Source organism: Mangifera indica, chromosome 9 (genome assembly GCF_011075055.1).
Source record: "Mangifera indica cultivar Alphonso chromosome 9, CATAS_Mindica_2.1, whole genome shotgun sequence".
NCBI lineage: Eukaryota > Viridiplantae > Streptophyta > Magnoliopsida > Sapindales > Anacardiaceae > Mangifera > Mangifera indica.
The window spans coordinates 3,994,663-4,011,554 of NC_058145.1; the positions used below are offsets into that span (position 1 = coordinate 3,994,663).

The 16,892-nt window shown below is 27.5% G+C and overlaps 1 long non-coding RNA gene across 1 annotated transcript in view; it reads right to left on the reverse strand.

Annotated features, from left to right (window-relative positions):
- Positions 1–5,865: 5,865 nt before the first annotated feature.
- Positions 5,866–16,892, reverse strand: part of LOC123225972 — a 62,913-nt gene continuing 51,886 nt past the window's right edge. Inside the window, exon 3 of the long non-coding RNA XR_006504234.1 lies at positions 5,866–6,066. This is a non-coding gene — a long non-coding RNA (uncharacterized LOC123225972). The remainder of the gene's footprint in view (positions 6,067–16,892) is intronic.

The window sequence follows — 16,892 nt, forward strand, 5'->3', positions numbered from 1 at the left end:
ACAGGAAGATTTATAGAGTTTAACTTGGAACCAAACTGGATATTGATCTAGTAGAGAGGACAGTCTAATTCAGTCGACAATCAAATCAATTGACTGGTGATTAGGCTAGTTAACTATTTAAAAATAATTTTTCAAAAAAAATTCATACAATTTATCACTAATTATATAATACAAATTATTTTAATTTAAAAATAAATTTAATTTAATGATATATATATTTAAAATTAATTAATGAAGTCTTGGGTTCAAGTTTCAAAAATAAATTTTAAAAAATAATTTTATTATATTGACCGGTCTTTACCTAATTCAATTTAGCCCAATTTAATCTAATTTGGTTTAACTTTAAAAATGATTTTCAAGCGAACTCAAAATGTTTTGGCTAATGGCTTTTCGTTCAATTCAATTCAGTTTTTAAAACCACATATTTTAGAAAGAAAAACTTATACCCTTATGACTGAATCATCTTTGTGAAAAATCACTATTATAAACTTTATTTTTTTTCTAATGTCATACTAAAAAATTAAAGTTTAATATTTTGAAATTATTTAATGCTTTTAATATTTTGATGATGAGATGAATCTTAAATATGAACTTTTTTTTAATTCATTGTATTTGGTCATTACATGTAAGATTTTTGTTGAATTAACTTCAATTGCGAGGTGTTACTGTTACCATCTGAAATCTATTGGGGTCTGATATGTCACTAAATCTGAGGGGTTCCCGACACAAAATGCCTCCATGTGGGTGCGACCAGCCGACATGAAATGAAACCGTGCATGCATCTTTCATAAATAAGGAGACCTTATCCGTAATTATCACCAATGAGGAAGGGTAATTAATTTTTATAAATATCTTCTGGGGTTTTTGTTTTGGCAAAATTCCTTAGTTGACCCTTTTTAAAAAGTCAAAATAAAATCAATCAAACTTATAAATGGCCTTGTAGGCAAGACCTCTCATCAGATTTTTTCGACACTTATGTCCTATCTTTCAAATTAATCCCATGAATGCCATTAGACAGTTTTTAGTTTAAAAAATATTTTATTACTGAAATTGAAGAATTATCTTAAAAGTATATTATTTTGAAGATTATTTGTTATAAATTATTATTATATTTAATAAAATTTGATAAAACTGAATAAATATAAATAATTATTATGTTTGGTTAAAACTAATAAAAAAATATTAATATATTATTTTATTTAAATACACTTTGATATAATTACTCTAAAATATTTTTATATTATTTATTATATTTATTAAAAATGAGATTATTTTTACTAATCTAAAGTCTTTCACAAAATTTAGATGAGAAAACTTTCAAATAATTTTTATTGATACCATAGGATAGCTTAAAAAAAACTAACACTTGGTTTTCAATCAAGGACATGCATGCATTTATATTATAACTTTTGAACTATTCTTGCAGCATAATAATCACAGGTCTTGATTTTTCTACAAAAATAATTGAAGTATGCAGAGGAATCTTTTGCAACCTTGCAGAAAATTTTATTTTTGTAGACGAATCTTTCAATTCTGTAAGAATGCTTGAGCATCTTTACGGAAAAACTTTTAATTTTTAGTTTTGTATAGTAAATTTGCAGTGGAATCTTAAAAAAATACTTCTTTTGTGCAGTTTTGTAAATGACATAATTGATTATCTTGACATTTTGTTGGGAGTAATTGTGTCGGGCTTGAGTCCAACACAATTCGCAAAACACAATAGGCCGTAACTAAACTAGTCTAACACAATTCATTGTCATGTCTACTCAAGTGGCTTGAGCCTAATTGTTATAAGGGTATAATAATAGTAATTTCACTTGAGTAGATTTTTTGTGCCTCTTTCTAAAAGTCATAATTTTTTTTAATTCAAGTATTCAACGGTGAGTCTTTTCTTTCTTTCTGTTTTCTGTTTTTTTTTCCTTAACATGCAGTATATGAACATAATCCTGATATATAAAAATAACATAACTCTAGAAACACTAAGGAGAAGAAAAATGAGAAGAAGAAGGGCAAAATCATCCAAAATTTGTATTAATCAAAATCTTTAAAAATACAAATAGAGAAGGGTTGTTTTTTTATTTAACTCTTAAAATAGGGTCATAAAAATGATTATTTCTTTAATTTAATAAAATATATATACCTGATATTTGCTGGCGTGATATTTATTATATTAATAAGAAAACGTGATTTGACTGTGAAATTGTCATCCGACAAATCTTTAATTTTGGTTTGACATGGTTGGGTTGTGCTGGCTACACTCTAGAGATGATGGTTGAATTGCTTTGAACAAAATAATGTCTTTACAACAGTAAATGGTAGCGATGACAACAGAGAGCGGATCTCAACCTTTATTTTCGTCTCCATAAAAGATGTCAATTCTCATCTCTGACCTGTCTCTATTGTATATAGTTTTAACTATACATCAATAAAACTATGTATATAATTTTTATGTATAATTTTATACACAAATAATGATGTATTATTATATAATCGATATTATTTTATTTTTAATTTTTAACTATTTAATTATATAATGACAGGTTGTTGTTTATGCTGGTTATATATAGAAATGTTCACTTATTTTTATATTTATTGAATATACATAAATCTTAGATATTAATTAATTTTTATATTAAAATTTAAGTTAAGATTTACATATAAAAATAATATTTTTCATTTTAAAACTATTTTGTACTATGATTTTCTAAAATTTGATGTTATTGGCCTCTTGGATTTGATGCTTTAGACCCTAGTTGTTGTTATGTTTTTATTTATAATTTTACTCTTTAAAAATTAATAAATAGGATATAAAAGAGTTATGCATTTAATCCATTATTCCATCCATGATTAAAAATTTTTAATTTTTTTTAATTTTATCTTAAATCCTAAGTGGTTTGTCAACCAAAAAAGATGAAATTTATAAAACAGAAATAATTAATGAAAAGCATAGAAGTATTAAATAGTTATGTATATATTTTTAATTTTTACTTGTTTCTTCATATGTCCTTCAAATTTTGTAAATTATTTAAAGCATTTGTATTATTATTATTATTATTATTATTATTGTTATTATTTTGAAAAGAAAAATGGATTTTATCACTGAAAATTGCGTACAAAATATCAAGCACAACAAAATGTAACAAAAGGTTGCTTATTTTATTAAAAGGCGGCAGTAAAAAGCACGGCAGCGGAGCTATGTAAGTCCCTATAAATTTCGTTTCTACCATTTGATCCCTTCAAGTTTTTGAATTTGACCTTTAGACCCTATAGCTTCCTTGTGTGACACTATCCATTGAAAATTTCATTTTGACATCCTAAATTTTGTTTTTGTTTCAGCTCACCCCTGAAAAAAAAGTATGATGTAATTAATAATAGGACAGTTTGGTATTATATGATTAAAAAAGTAACGTTATATACATTCAGTTTTGAACATTTAATTAAATATCTAAATGATATGTTATTATGTTGTTAAATATAATAACACATTATTTAAATATTTAATTAAAAGTCAAAATTGTATGCACATAATTATATTAACGATAAAATAAAAAATAGGAGTTACAAATGCAAAAATCTCTTTTACTTGATAAATAAATGTTAAACATATATTTAACTATGTGACTAAAGATAAAAAACGAAGAATATATATATTGATTATGCATAATTTTTATTGAATAAATAATGCATAATATTGAAAATGATAATTTAGAAATAAGTGGGATCTATAAGACATTTACATACACTTAAAAATTTTAATAAAAACAACTTTAAAATTGGGTGTAGGAAGATAAAATGTGAGGATAAACAGCATCACTCAATCCTAAGATTGTGAAGATTTTAAATGAGTAAAAAGAATGCCCATATACTTGCCTTAACATTAACTTCCCAAATTTAAATTTTTTATTTCTTTTATTAGTTTACATTAGGTATCTTTTCTTATTAACAAATATATATATATATATATATATATATATATGATAATTATTAGCAACTATTTTGCCTAAGCTATATGTGCACAACAATGGGTTCCTAAATTAATTAACCATATTTATAGGGGTTTCTATATCATTCTAGCCAATTAAATTAGTTAGATACTATTTTGTCCTCCAACAATTTATCCATAACTGTATCAAATTATAACTAAGATCATTTACAACATTTCGCAATTAAAACTGTTGGACAATTTAGGCATGTCAAATACTATTATGTAATTTCACAACGTAAATGTATATCCGATTGTTTATTTTGGTTTTTGAATGATGCAAATGTAGTCCAAGATTACGATGATTAATTACTTCTACAGCGTCATTTGCTTATATATTGTAATTTTGATTTTGTCAATTTAGGAGACCATAGATTTTTGTGCATTGCCTTCTATGTTTGTGTATCCTTTCTCTCATCACTCATATGACAACAGTTAAGACACACACACACACACATATATATGTGTATGTGTCTCAACTATTGTCTCTAACTGTTCTCAACTCCCACCAACTGTCTTTTGCCAATTGGTTTCAAATAGATTGGATCGACCCAAATCCAATATTTCTTATTCATACATGACAGAAGACTCAAGTCAAGTACTTAGGCACACAAATCTCATATGATAATACGTTTTATACTTGCAAATGTGTTTTACAATCTCACAAGCAACCTGTATTTGAGAGTTAAATATTATGCATATGTTAAAAATAACATAGCTATTTAAACTCAAATAAAATATAATAAAGCATTACGCTTGCAGTACCTGAGACTTATTCGATAACACTAGTTCATTTTAATCTCTTATTTATCATTATGATTTTTTTTATGTTTCCATGATCAAGTCCATTCTCCCATATAAGTGGCATGATTGACCAGCTAATAGACGCTATAATATATAAGTCTTCCTCTTCTACTCAAAATTCTCAATTTAAACTTAATTATTTTTCTAATCATATTTCATAGATCAAATCGTATGTGGTCATAGGTGTCAAACTAAGATAACAATACTAAGAGTAAACATCAAATAATAACAAAGAGTCTAAGGGTAGTAACATGAGGTAAACCTCATAAAGTCTCACACAATGAGGAAGCAAAGATTCAACTTCTTATTACTTTAACTAGTCGTCTTACTTATGCATACATGACATAAATCATGTACTATAATGTATATTCTCCATAAATGTCATTACTTCAATACTGTACAGATCTTAGTTCAGTTGCTACACCAAGTGTCTAACTTGAGTTCTTAATCATTTTCACACTTACAAGTATTTATTCTCATTAAGAACTTACACTACAAAAAAAATAGGCTGTAACGAGAGGAAAATTAATCGTTAAAAGTCTATTTCTCATCGTTAAAGAGTTTTAACGATGAAAAAAATCCCGTCGTCACCCGTCGTTACAGCTTCCGCCGCTAAAAGTATTAACGATAAAAAGAAAAGTCTCATCGTTAATATAAATAACGATTGGTATAAATCCCGTCATTAAAAATAGTAATTTTAACGATGAATATCCCTATCATTATAATAATATTTACCCATTACTAAACATTATACTAACGATAAATATTCCCATCGTTATAACAATATTTATTGGTCATTAAATATAATATCAACAATGAATATCCTTGTCATCATAACAATATTTATTGGTCACTAAACATAATATTAACGATAAATATCTTTGTCGTTATAATAATAATTACCTACCACTAAATATAATATCAATAATAAATATCTTCATCGTTATAATAATATTTCATAATAAAAATTTGATTCTCAAGATATGATCGTTGACATTGATTATACCTAATCACAATTATCTTAAAGTCTTTATATGATCCACAAATATAAAAAATAAGAAGGAAAATTATAAATTTCCTATTATAATAATCTCTCTTTATAACCGAAATTAAAAAGTTGTTACAAGCAAATTTTACTCAAATTTTGAATTTGTTACACAGAATTTTACTCAAAGTTGTTACAAGGAAGAATCACATGTAGGTGCCGAAGGTTACACAGAATTTCCAAACCTTTTGTTGTTAGTAGTGAGCATCCTTCTAAAGATAAAGATTTTACTCTCCTGCAATGGAAGCAAAATCAATAAAGAAAATAGTCAGACATGAGAAATAATTCCTATGACTATGTTTTGAATAAACTTGGCAATTGCTTCACCTAGCAAATAGTAAGACATGAGAAAATCAACCTTAAATGAATGAAGGTTGGCAATTTGCTTCACCTAGCAAATATTACTAGCTAGTAACAGAAAGTATAATCAATAAGATATAACTTAGTTTAATTTTGAAATCTTAGAACCCTCATATAACGGTTGCTCCAAATCTCTCAACAATCTATAAAATTTCTTTGCTTCATCATTAGGATCCTCTTTTTGAACATTATAGCTTGAGCCACCAAAATTCACTTCATTTTTGTTAAACGCATCAAAACTAGGAAAAAAATCCCTCATAATCCCATGAATCTCTTCTTTTCCTTCGATTTCTACTATCTCATCTTCTTCACTATCAGATTCAGATTCACCTAACCTTTCTCCATGGTGATACCAAAATGTATAATTTTGGACTATGCCATAAACTGTTAAATGAGTTTCAATCACTTTACGACTTCTAGAGTAAGTGTTGTTACACTTTACACATGGACATCGAATTTCATGATCTCCCACCTTTTTTGAAGCATAGTTTAAAAAGTTCTTAATGCCTAATTGATATGCTTCACTTAACCGATCATTAACAAGATTCATCCATTGCTTATCGGGTGCCATTACTTATAAAGAATGTCTGAAATTATCAACATCAACACAAAATATATACACAGTAAGTTTCAATTTATAATCCAGTACACATCATCAATTACAAAATGTGGGAGCTATTTTATTAGTAAATAATCAGTTTCAATCCATCTAACAGATAAATATGCATAAATTACAAAAAGAATATTATATTAAATAATCCTATTTATTATAATTTAAAAAAAATCTACTAAAATCTACTTTAACTTGTCCAAAATTTTTCTGCTAAATTTAATAGAAGTCATTTATTTCATTAAATGAATGGAGCAAATCATTTAACGGAACTCCTCTTGCTTGGAACTTATCAATTGATAACAAAAACATTCACTTTTTATACTAATACGAAGCTTCAAGGGAAATGAAAGACTTTTATTTCACAAACCACATGAAAAATGTAATCCACACTGTAATGGAAACCGAGGCCAATGAATAACACCATAGCATTATTACTGACCATTCACTTTCACCCACACCAAACAATTGAGACATTGTACCTAAGTTTCAACCATAGCTCAATGTTTGATAGTATTATCCTAATTATCCTAATTATCGAATCACTATTATCCTAATTATCAAGGTAAGGTGTATTGCTAAAATCTGCTTACAAAAAGAATTTTAAGCTTATGCACTAAGGATATGTAAATCCAAAAATAAGATCAGAGAAACATATATGAAAAATGGAGAATAATTAAATAATTAAACAATGAAAAAACACTTACAAGGGTGAATTCATTGCAGCAAGTACTAAAACCCTAAATTTAACACTAGAGAAAAAAATCACAAACTTACAACAATACTAACCTCTCCAATTGACTCTACAATTTGCTGCTAAAACGATTTCCACAAAGCACAAAAAATAGAAACAAGAACAAACTTATTTTTAAAAAAAAGTCAAAAAAAAAAAATTACCAAGACAAACAGAGATTAAAACAAAATAAGAAGAAATAAAAAGAGTAATTAAGTGCTTAAGAAGAACAAACCTTGAAATTCGTAAGTAAATTGATGTGAAGAGAGGGAGTTTCTTTGGTGAAGAGAGTGGAGAGATCAAGAAAGTACAGGGACGCCTCAGCCTCAGCCTCAGCCTTCTTTCTTTCTTTGTTATAGAAGACAGCTAGAACTTTCTTTGTTATAGAAGACAAATAAACAAAGACGCCTCAGCCTTCTTTCTTTCCTTATTTTTTTTTATTAATTTGTATTTAGTTATTGTTATATTAATTTGAATTTTCCCCTCATGGACAGAAACCTAAAGAGGGAGAGAGAGAGAGAGGTGTAAGGCATGAAATGATGGAGTACAGGGAGAGAAAATAATCATTCTGTTTCACAAAGGATATTCAAAATATTTTTCATAAGATTTTTTTTATTAAATTAATTAATTAATATTCATAATAAATTAAAAATATTTATATTAGTTAAAAATATATATAAATATCTAAAAATGATGTAAAGGAATATTTGGATTTAGTTCAGTTCGTATTCCTCTTTAGATTTTATATACTTATAAAATCAATAACGACGGGTTTGTAAGTTATTTTAGTGAGAAAATTAAAAATCAGTCATTAAAAGCATAAATTTATTTAGTTTTAACGAGAATATATATAATTAATTGTTAAAGTTATAAAAATAATAGTTATAACGACGAGATATTTGTCTTCTCGTTAATTTTCTCTCGCTAAAGGCCATTTTTTTTGTAGTGTTATATCTAACATTCACAAGTTATTTGGATGTGAAAAATCCAAATCGATCATTATTAAATATATCTATTTATGACTTCATCTTAATTGATCATTAAGGCGACATTTCAACTTTAACAATTCTTTTCTCGAGAAATTTTTCTCCCATTAGCATGCCCTCTTAGTGCCATTTTTCTCAAGAATAATGTCTTATCTTTATTCACTCTCTTAATGTCAAAAGTGATTGCTCCTATAAGTTAGTCAATCTCTAACTTGTGTGATATTGTAATCTTTTTAAGCTAAAAATAAACTTGAATTCACGATTTTCAATGTTGTTTCACTAGTATAGTATATAAAAGCTCGTATCCTTTGGTCTGATTGATTTTCAACCTCATTTATATATCGTCTAAAACAGTTTATTACTTTTGACTCATGAGATATCAAGTAGATAAGACCAAATCAAGTATACTCTTCAATAAAAGCAACGAAATATAAGACATTATATCTAACTTTACAGACATATGAGCACATATACCTGAGTATATAAATTGTAAAAGAACTTAAGCTCTTGCAATTTTGTCAAATAGTTTTCTAATAGTTATTCTAGCTAGGCATTGCTCTCGTATCGACATTTAAAGTTGTTTGAAAGTTCCTAATAAACATTCGTAAGTCAATCTATACATTCTTTTTTGGTCAGCATGCCCTAATATAACATATCATAAATTTATATTCACATTCACACTTATTGGAATAGTGAATAATAAAAAACTAATATTATCATAATAAAGGGTGACTAACATCATATAACCATTCAACAACAAACCAAACATATAGAAATCACTTTTATTCTATTTTGGTAGAACACCCAAAAAAATTCAAATTATATCCTAGTTTAAGAAGAACAAATATTATGACCAAAATTTGTTAAATATTATTGGACTTTATATAGATAGAGGATTCGATCATCTTGTAAAACTAATTTGTGTATGTCTATCCTTCTTACTTTAACCTTTATGTTATTGTCTGCATAATCCAACTCATCTTCTTTGGAATTTGACAAAAAAATCCATTAAAGCTCCTCTGTCATGATTTACTTGGTCAATGACTTCTGAATTCATAATCCACATAGGGTAAGACTCAATTAATATCATAGTATTAGAAACTAAAGTTTCATTACTTTATGAAAAATGAGTCAATATCATTTTCAACTCTGTGAATTCATGGGTGACATAACTCTTGTTGCTTTAGTTGCAACATATTATCTTGCTTTTGTTTCTTCTTCTAGTATGTTTGTCACTCTATCATTTTAATTTCTTATTTTTATTCTTTGAGCCTCGTATGACCTCTTTCCCTTTCTCATACTTAAGTTACTTACATTTTAAGCCATAAATAACTTTTGAAGCTTGACTCTGTAACATATACATGAGTAATTAGTCTAGCTGTCTCAAGGATGTCTGTCCTCTAGTTCAATGTGGCAAGTATCATTGTAGGTCATATGCACCTTTATATGCTCTCACTTTCAAGAAGAGATCGTTCTACTGCATGAACCAATTGTTTATTTATCAAGTTGTGCCTATCTAACTTTGGTTCTATAATCATATTTGATATTATATCAAATTTAATGATCAACTGTCTTCATTTGGAGACTGTAATTCTTTTAAACTTTTTTATCAAAATCATACTTATGACATTTGTAGTTGAGCATTACTGGTATTTATATACTAGATCGTTATTCATGGAATCAATCAAGATATCACACAAAGTGAGTATTACTTCTTACATGCATGATATGTGTCCATATCACATTTGTGTAAGACACCATTTGGGTTTCTATCCCATAGTCAGTTCTCTATCATAACCTAATTTACGACCTCCAAAACCTTTTGTTCATCTAAGATATAATGCATCTCTAAATGTCATACATTATAATTATCTCTATTTAATTTCATCTTATCTAAATCAACCATCATTTTCTAAGATGTTATGGTTAATTAGATCACGAAGACATATCATATACAACTTAATCAATGTAACCAAATACACATCAATTGTCGTAATTACATATTAAAATTTAAAATATCTCACATAAGACACAAAATTGAAAGTTCACTGCATTCCTAATCATTTTCTATGACTCAAATGCTCGACATTTTAAAATTCAATCTAATTACACAAATATTAATTTTGGATGAGAAGTTAACTAAATCCTACCAATCTCAAAATTTCCACATTTGTTAATTATAAAATGTGATACAACAAATGCATCACTATTATGAGTAGGACTATTTTATCAATTCGTACCATTTTTAGAGTCATTTTATTCATGATAAACTCTTTATAAAATTTGCAGTAGGTCAAATACCTTGCATTTCATTAATTTTGAGATAATGACAAAGTGATGGACTTTCTCATGTACATTACTATATGTTGCTATTTAACAAGCCGTAATGTATCCACACAGTCCCAAAAAATTTTCGTATTTTTGTCTCAAACAAAATCATTTATTACGGGGGCTAATGGTTATGCATGAATACGATTATAATATATATCATCTCTTTTCAAATTAAAAGAGTACGATTTATCTTTAAGTCTAATTCTTTATTATTTATATAGTCTCAACCTGTATCATTAGATCATCGGACGATCATACTTTCTACTTAATGTGATAGTTCATAGTTAACAAACTTGCATGAATTAGAAACATGTGTTTTGAAACACCAATATGTGTTTTCATAAGCTGCAACAAGGTATTACATGTCTTTACATAACATAGGACCCATAGAATAATTCCATATGCAAATTCAAGCATTGCACAAATGCCACACATCAAAAATTGGTTTTATGCTCCCAAACGTGTCGTAAACTGTAGCTTATGCACTATCACATGCCAAAGCATGGCCCTATGTGCCTTCATACGTGGAGACAATGTCACACACATCAAAAAAATACATGCAAGCACGTTCACACATAGAGTATGAGCTACACGTGCTGTCATGCGACGGGAGAAGTCTCTCACACACCTCTATGCACTCTTATGCATCGGTAGACTACTATTGACCATTGACAAGTGGTGATCGATCTCCATTAATAGATCAAACTTTGACCATTGATTGGTCAATTAACTTGAGTGGACATTAATTGATTTAACCCAGTTGACCACGGATTAACCCATTGACCAATAGGTTTGGGCAACCTATTGACCAAATGGGTTGGGCAATTAGGTTTTCCTAACCCTATTGTAATCCAAATTCCCATGAAGAACCTTAATTTTCTTACCATGAATTTGTCATTTTCGACCACCGTTGGCGACAAAACCAAACAGCTTTTTCATCTCTCATGTTGGCTATTCTACTTGAACCAACAACAGTCACCAACGTCATAAAAAATCTAGCAATATAGCAATAAGAAGAACACAAGTTAGGTCCCTTTTTTTGGCTCGATTTTTGTCGATATCAATTGTTTTCAACATGATTTTCACACCAAAAAATACAAAAAACATCCGGCAATTATAACAACACATTTCTAACCTTCAATTTCATACAATTATGGTGAATTTAATTCGTGCTCAAAATTTTAATTCAACAAAATTTCATCAAAAGAAATCCAGAAAAACATAATTCAAATATACAAAATCAATGGCATGCATTAAACCTGAGCTCTGATACTAATGTTGGACAATTTAGGCATGCCAAATACCATTATGTAATTTCACAACAATGTAAATACGTCCCCGATTGTTTATTCTAGTTTTCAGATGATTCAAATGCACTTTGAGGTTACGCTGGTTAGTCACTTCCACGACGCAATTTGTTTCCGTACTGCAATTTTGATTTCATCAATTTGGGAGACCACAGATTTTTGTACATTGCATTTTGTGTTTTACAGATGCTTGGAGGAGAGAAACTTTGTGTATCCTTTCTCTAATCACTCACAAGACTACAGTTGAGATATATATATATATATATATATATATATATATATATATATATATATATAAAACTGTTTTTCAACTCCCACCAATTGTCTTTTGGTAGTTGGTTCCAAATAGATCAGGTTGACCCATCATGGGTGAACTCGAATCCAATAAACACAATGCCAAGTAAGGAAATTTAGTATATTCATGTATTAAGATTGATTTTAATTTTAAATTTGTGCATTTACCAATTCTATAATTTTAAGTTAAACTTAGAATAATTGTATAGGATTATTTTGGAGTAATACTATGTATACATATTTTTTGTATACAATTTGAATACACAAATGATGTGTCATTATGTAATTGAGTGTTATATTATTTTTAATTTAAAATCATCTAATCACATGATGACATATCATTTGTATATATAAATTATATACTAAAAAAATGTACCAATAATTTTATTCATTATTTTGTTGATTTATTGTTAATGTACAAATTGTTTTGATATTTAAAACCTACAAGTAGCAATATAAACGATAAAACTATATGTACATATTTTTAGTATATGTATGCAGATGATGTATCATTATGTAATTAGGTGATTTTAAATTAAAAATAAAATAACACTCAATTATATAATGACATATCATCTATCTACATATAATGTGTACACATAACATTGCTCTAATATAAATAAGTTAGTGCTTACACATAGTAGAAATTTAAAAAGTTTAAATAATAATTATATAAAGCCATATTAACCTAAAATGTTAATGGGAATAAGATACCAACTAGATTGTATAAATTCAACGAAGGCATCTTGAACTTTTTCTTTTTATTTTCCTTAAATTTTGCATACTGAGTGGGAATTGCTTTTATATACAGTTAGATGTAAGATCCCAAATGCCAATCAAAGTTTGGTTGGCCAAACAATTTGACACGAAGGACTTGGGTTGAAGCTAATTATGTTATAGGAATTCAAATCTTTAGAGATAGAAAGAACATCATGGTGGATTTATACAAGCTTTAAACATAGACAAGATTATCAAGAAATTTGTAATGCAAAATACCAAGGAAGATGCACAACCTTCTCATGGTGGAATAACTCTTACTCTTGATGATTGTCCAAAATTAGTTCAAGAAAAGGAGTATATGCAAAAATGCAAAAGATACCCTATGTATCTATCATTGATAGTCTTATGTATGCAATACTTTATACACGATTGAGCATCGGTTATATAGTTAGGACAATGAGTAGATTTTAGCTAAATCTATAGCCAAATCTTTAGATTTATGTAAAACATATTATTAAGTGTATGAGAAGAACAAGAGATTATATGCTTGTTTATTCTAGATTAAGCTTGGTCCCCTTTCGGAATATTGTTTTTTATTTTCAATCAAATTAGCATTCAAGGAAATCTACGTCAAGATTGGTTCACTTGTTAAGTGGACTTCATTTGATCATGTCTTGAAATACTGCCATTATATAGAGGAGCATCAAATAATTATGCATTATTGATTCTATCATGAAATCTGAATATGTGGATGCCAGTGAACCATCTAAGAAAGTGGCATGGCTATAGAAGTCTCTTAAAGACCTAGAAGTCATACTAGACATGGATAAAGCTAGAATGCTTTACTGTGAGCACAATATAGCCATAGTTGATAATAAGAAGGGAAGGCAACACATCAATTGAAATTATCGTATAATAATGAACTATGTAGAATATAAAGATGTGTCGACATGTCAAATCACGTCAGAGGATAATTTTGTAAACCCTTTTACAAAAACTTTAGTTGCTAGGAGCTTCAAAAAGCATATATAGAGCATGAGGATACATAACAAATCACATTTGTTAACTTAGGACAAGTGGGAGATTAGAAGTCCTTAATGCCCTAAAGCTAATGAATTATATGTATAAATGACAATTTGTCAACTATAGATTAATAGGGATGCTTTATTTATGTGTCATGATTCTTCTTTACATTCACTTACATTGATAGTATGTTAAACAGACAATTACATCTTTCTTATTATGTACTAAATTTAGAATCATGTATATGCAAGTTTTATATTTAGGAAGACATTATTCTAGAGTGATAGTCAAAATTCTCAATTTGAAATTGAGGGAATAAAAGGAGTATTTCTAAAACTTTATTTGAAAAATCATCAACATTTGCTATCACATTTCTTAGTTTGTGTTTTCGCAATGTTGTGTACACATATGTTGCATTATGTAATCATATTATGAAACATGAATCTTATCCTTTGGATATGATAATATATTAATCTTTATTTTCTAGTATAATTATTTTTTTTGATACTTCAATTTTGATATGACATTATTTTGATATTTATCTTTTTGATATAATATTATGCTTATCTTTAAATATGATGTGACATTATTTTGATATGATATAATTTTTATTTTCATTTATTGGGTATTGAACATATTTAAGACATGATATTATTTGTATCCTTATTTATTGAATATTGATCCTTTTTATCTTAATTTGATTTGATTGAAAAAATGGACAATTGTACTATTTTGTTTGAGAAAAAGGTCAATAGTTTTAAGAACAAAGTTAATCATATAAAAGTGGTTATAGAGTTAATTATTAGATTCAGATTTATTTTATTCAATGTGATTAGTTCAATTCTAATATAACAATTTAATTCAGATGGGGTTTCTTATTATAAAAAAAAAAAAATCATATAAATAACTTAGTTTTCCTTCGTTTGGGGAGAATCTAAATATTTCGTTGTTCATATAGAAAGATTTTCTCTTTTTTTCCATGATTTATATAAAAGTTTAAGGGGACTTGAGCTTGAACTATATCTTAATCAAGATACTCCGAGGACAAGTGGGATGTTTGTGAAAGTTTCATTTATGTGTTAAGTGATTGTCTAGGGAGTTTAAGAGTTAGATTTTAGAAAATCTAAGTATCTACTTATCAAGTATCACTACTAGTAAAATATATTAGTATTAAAGGTCAAAGGACTTTTTTCTATCCAAAGTTTATTCTTTTATCAAATTCTCATCCGTTAATATTTAAAAATTCAAATACTCATCTATTTGTTAAATTTTGTTATTATTGTCAAGGTAAAATCATTATTTTGAGATTTTATTTAAAGAAAAAATAATGTATCCCCATTTTCCATCTCAATTTTGAAAACTAAAAATTTCCCCTTAACTTAATTTTAAAAAGTTACTTTTTCATCCCATCATCTAAGGTTTCTATATTTTAGGTTTAACAATCACTCCCTCAAAGTTCAAAACATTGCACTTACATTACCAAAAATTCATTCCCTCTTTCTAAAAATCTTTTTTCCTAGCGATTCACTCCGACGCATCATCAACCCCACAAACGACACTTATTCTTCCTCTTTGGTGGGTTATCAATGTGGAATCCACTAAAAATCTCATCAAAATAGTCGGATTTGTTGTGAGATAATTTGTGTGAAGTCGACGATCTATGTGTCAACAGACTCACAAATTGGTCGGATGACATCAGACAAATGTGGACGTCATCCAACTGATCTATGCATCATTTGGCCAATTTGTGCAATTCACATAGATCGTCATATGACAAATCTGATCATTTCAACTAGATTTTTTGTGATTTCCATATTGAAAAATCATCGGAGAGGGAGAGGAGGTGTTGCTGGAGTCAATTGTCAAGAAGAATAGTCGTAGGAAAGAGGAAATAAATTTTTAGGATGTAAGAGCAATACTTTAAACTTTGAGGGGCAACCATTAATTTTAAAATATGAAAACCATAGGAATCTTAAATAGTGACAGTGAAAAAGTAATTTTTTAAAATTAAGTTACAAAAAAAATTTATTAATTTTTAAAATTAAGATAAAAAATAAAGATAAATTATTTTTATATAAAATCTCAAAATAATAATTTTCCTTATGAGAACAAAATTTAACATACTTAAAATTATTCAGTTAGAATTTAAAAAAAAAAAAAAAAACCTGAGTAGAAATAAGTCCTTTACCCAGTATTAAATATATAATTAGTATTGTACCTAATATTAAATTAATTGTGCCCAGTAAAATTAATTCATTGTACTCAATAACAATTGCGGTGTACAGATTGCAATCAATCAGGGATAGAGCGAAGAGGTGATCCAGTTGAGACTCGAGGGAAAGAGAGAGAGGGTATCAACTGTTATCGAAATGTATCAGTGTAAAGAGGATGATTTCCATGAGCAACGCCAAGCGTTTTTTGTTTTTTTTAATATAAATATATAAATATATGATATGTAGTTTTGTAATGGGGTATTAATTTATTTTTAATTTAAAATTATTTAATTATTTATTTATATAGTTAATATAAATATATATAATTTATTAAATTATTATTGTATCTGATAATATTAAGTTAATTGTACCCAATAAAATTAAATTCATTGTACTCTGGAATAACTGCCGTGGACAAATTGCAACCAATAACTTGCATTACAGTGGAATCATATATTGCATTATGTATTAAAATTTTATTTTT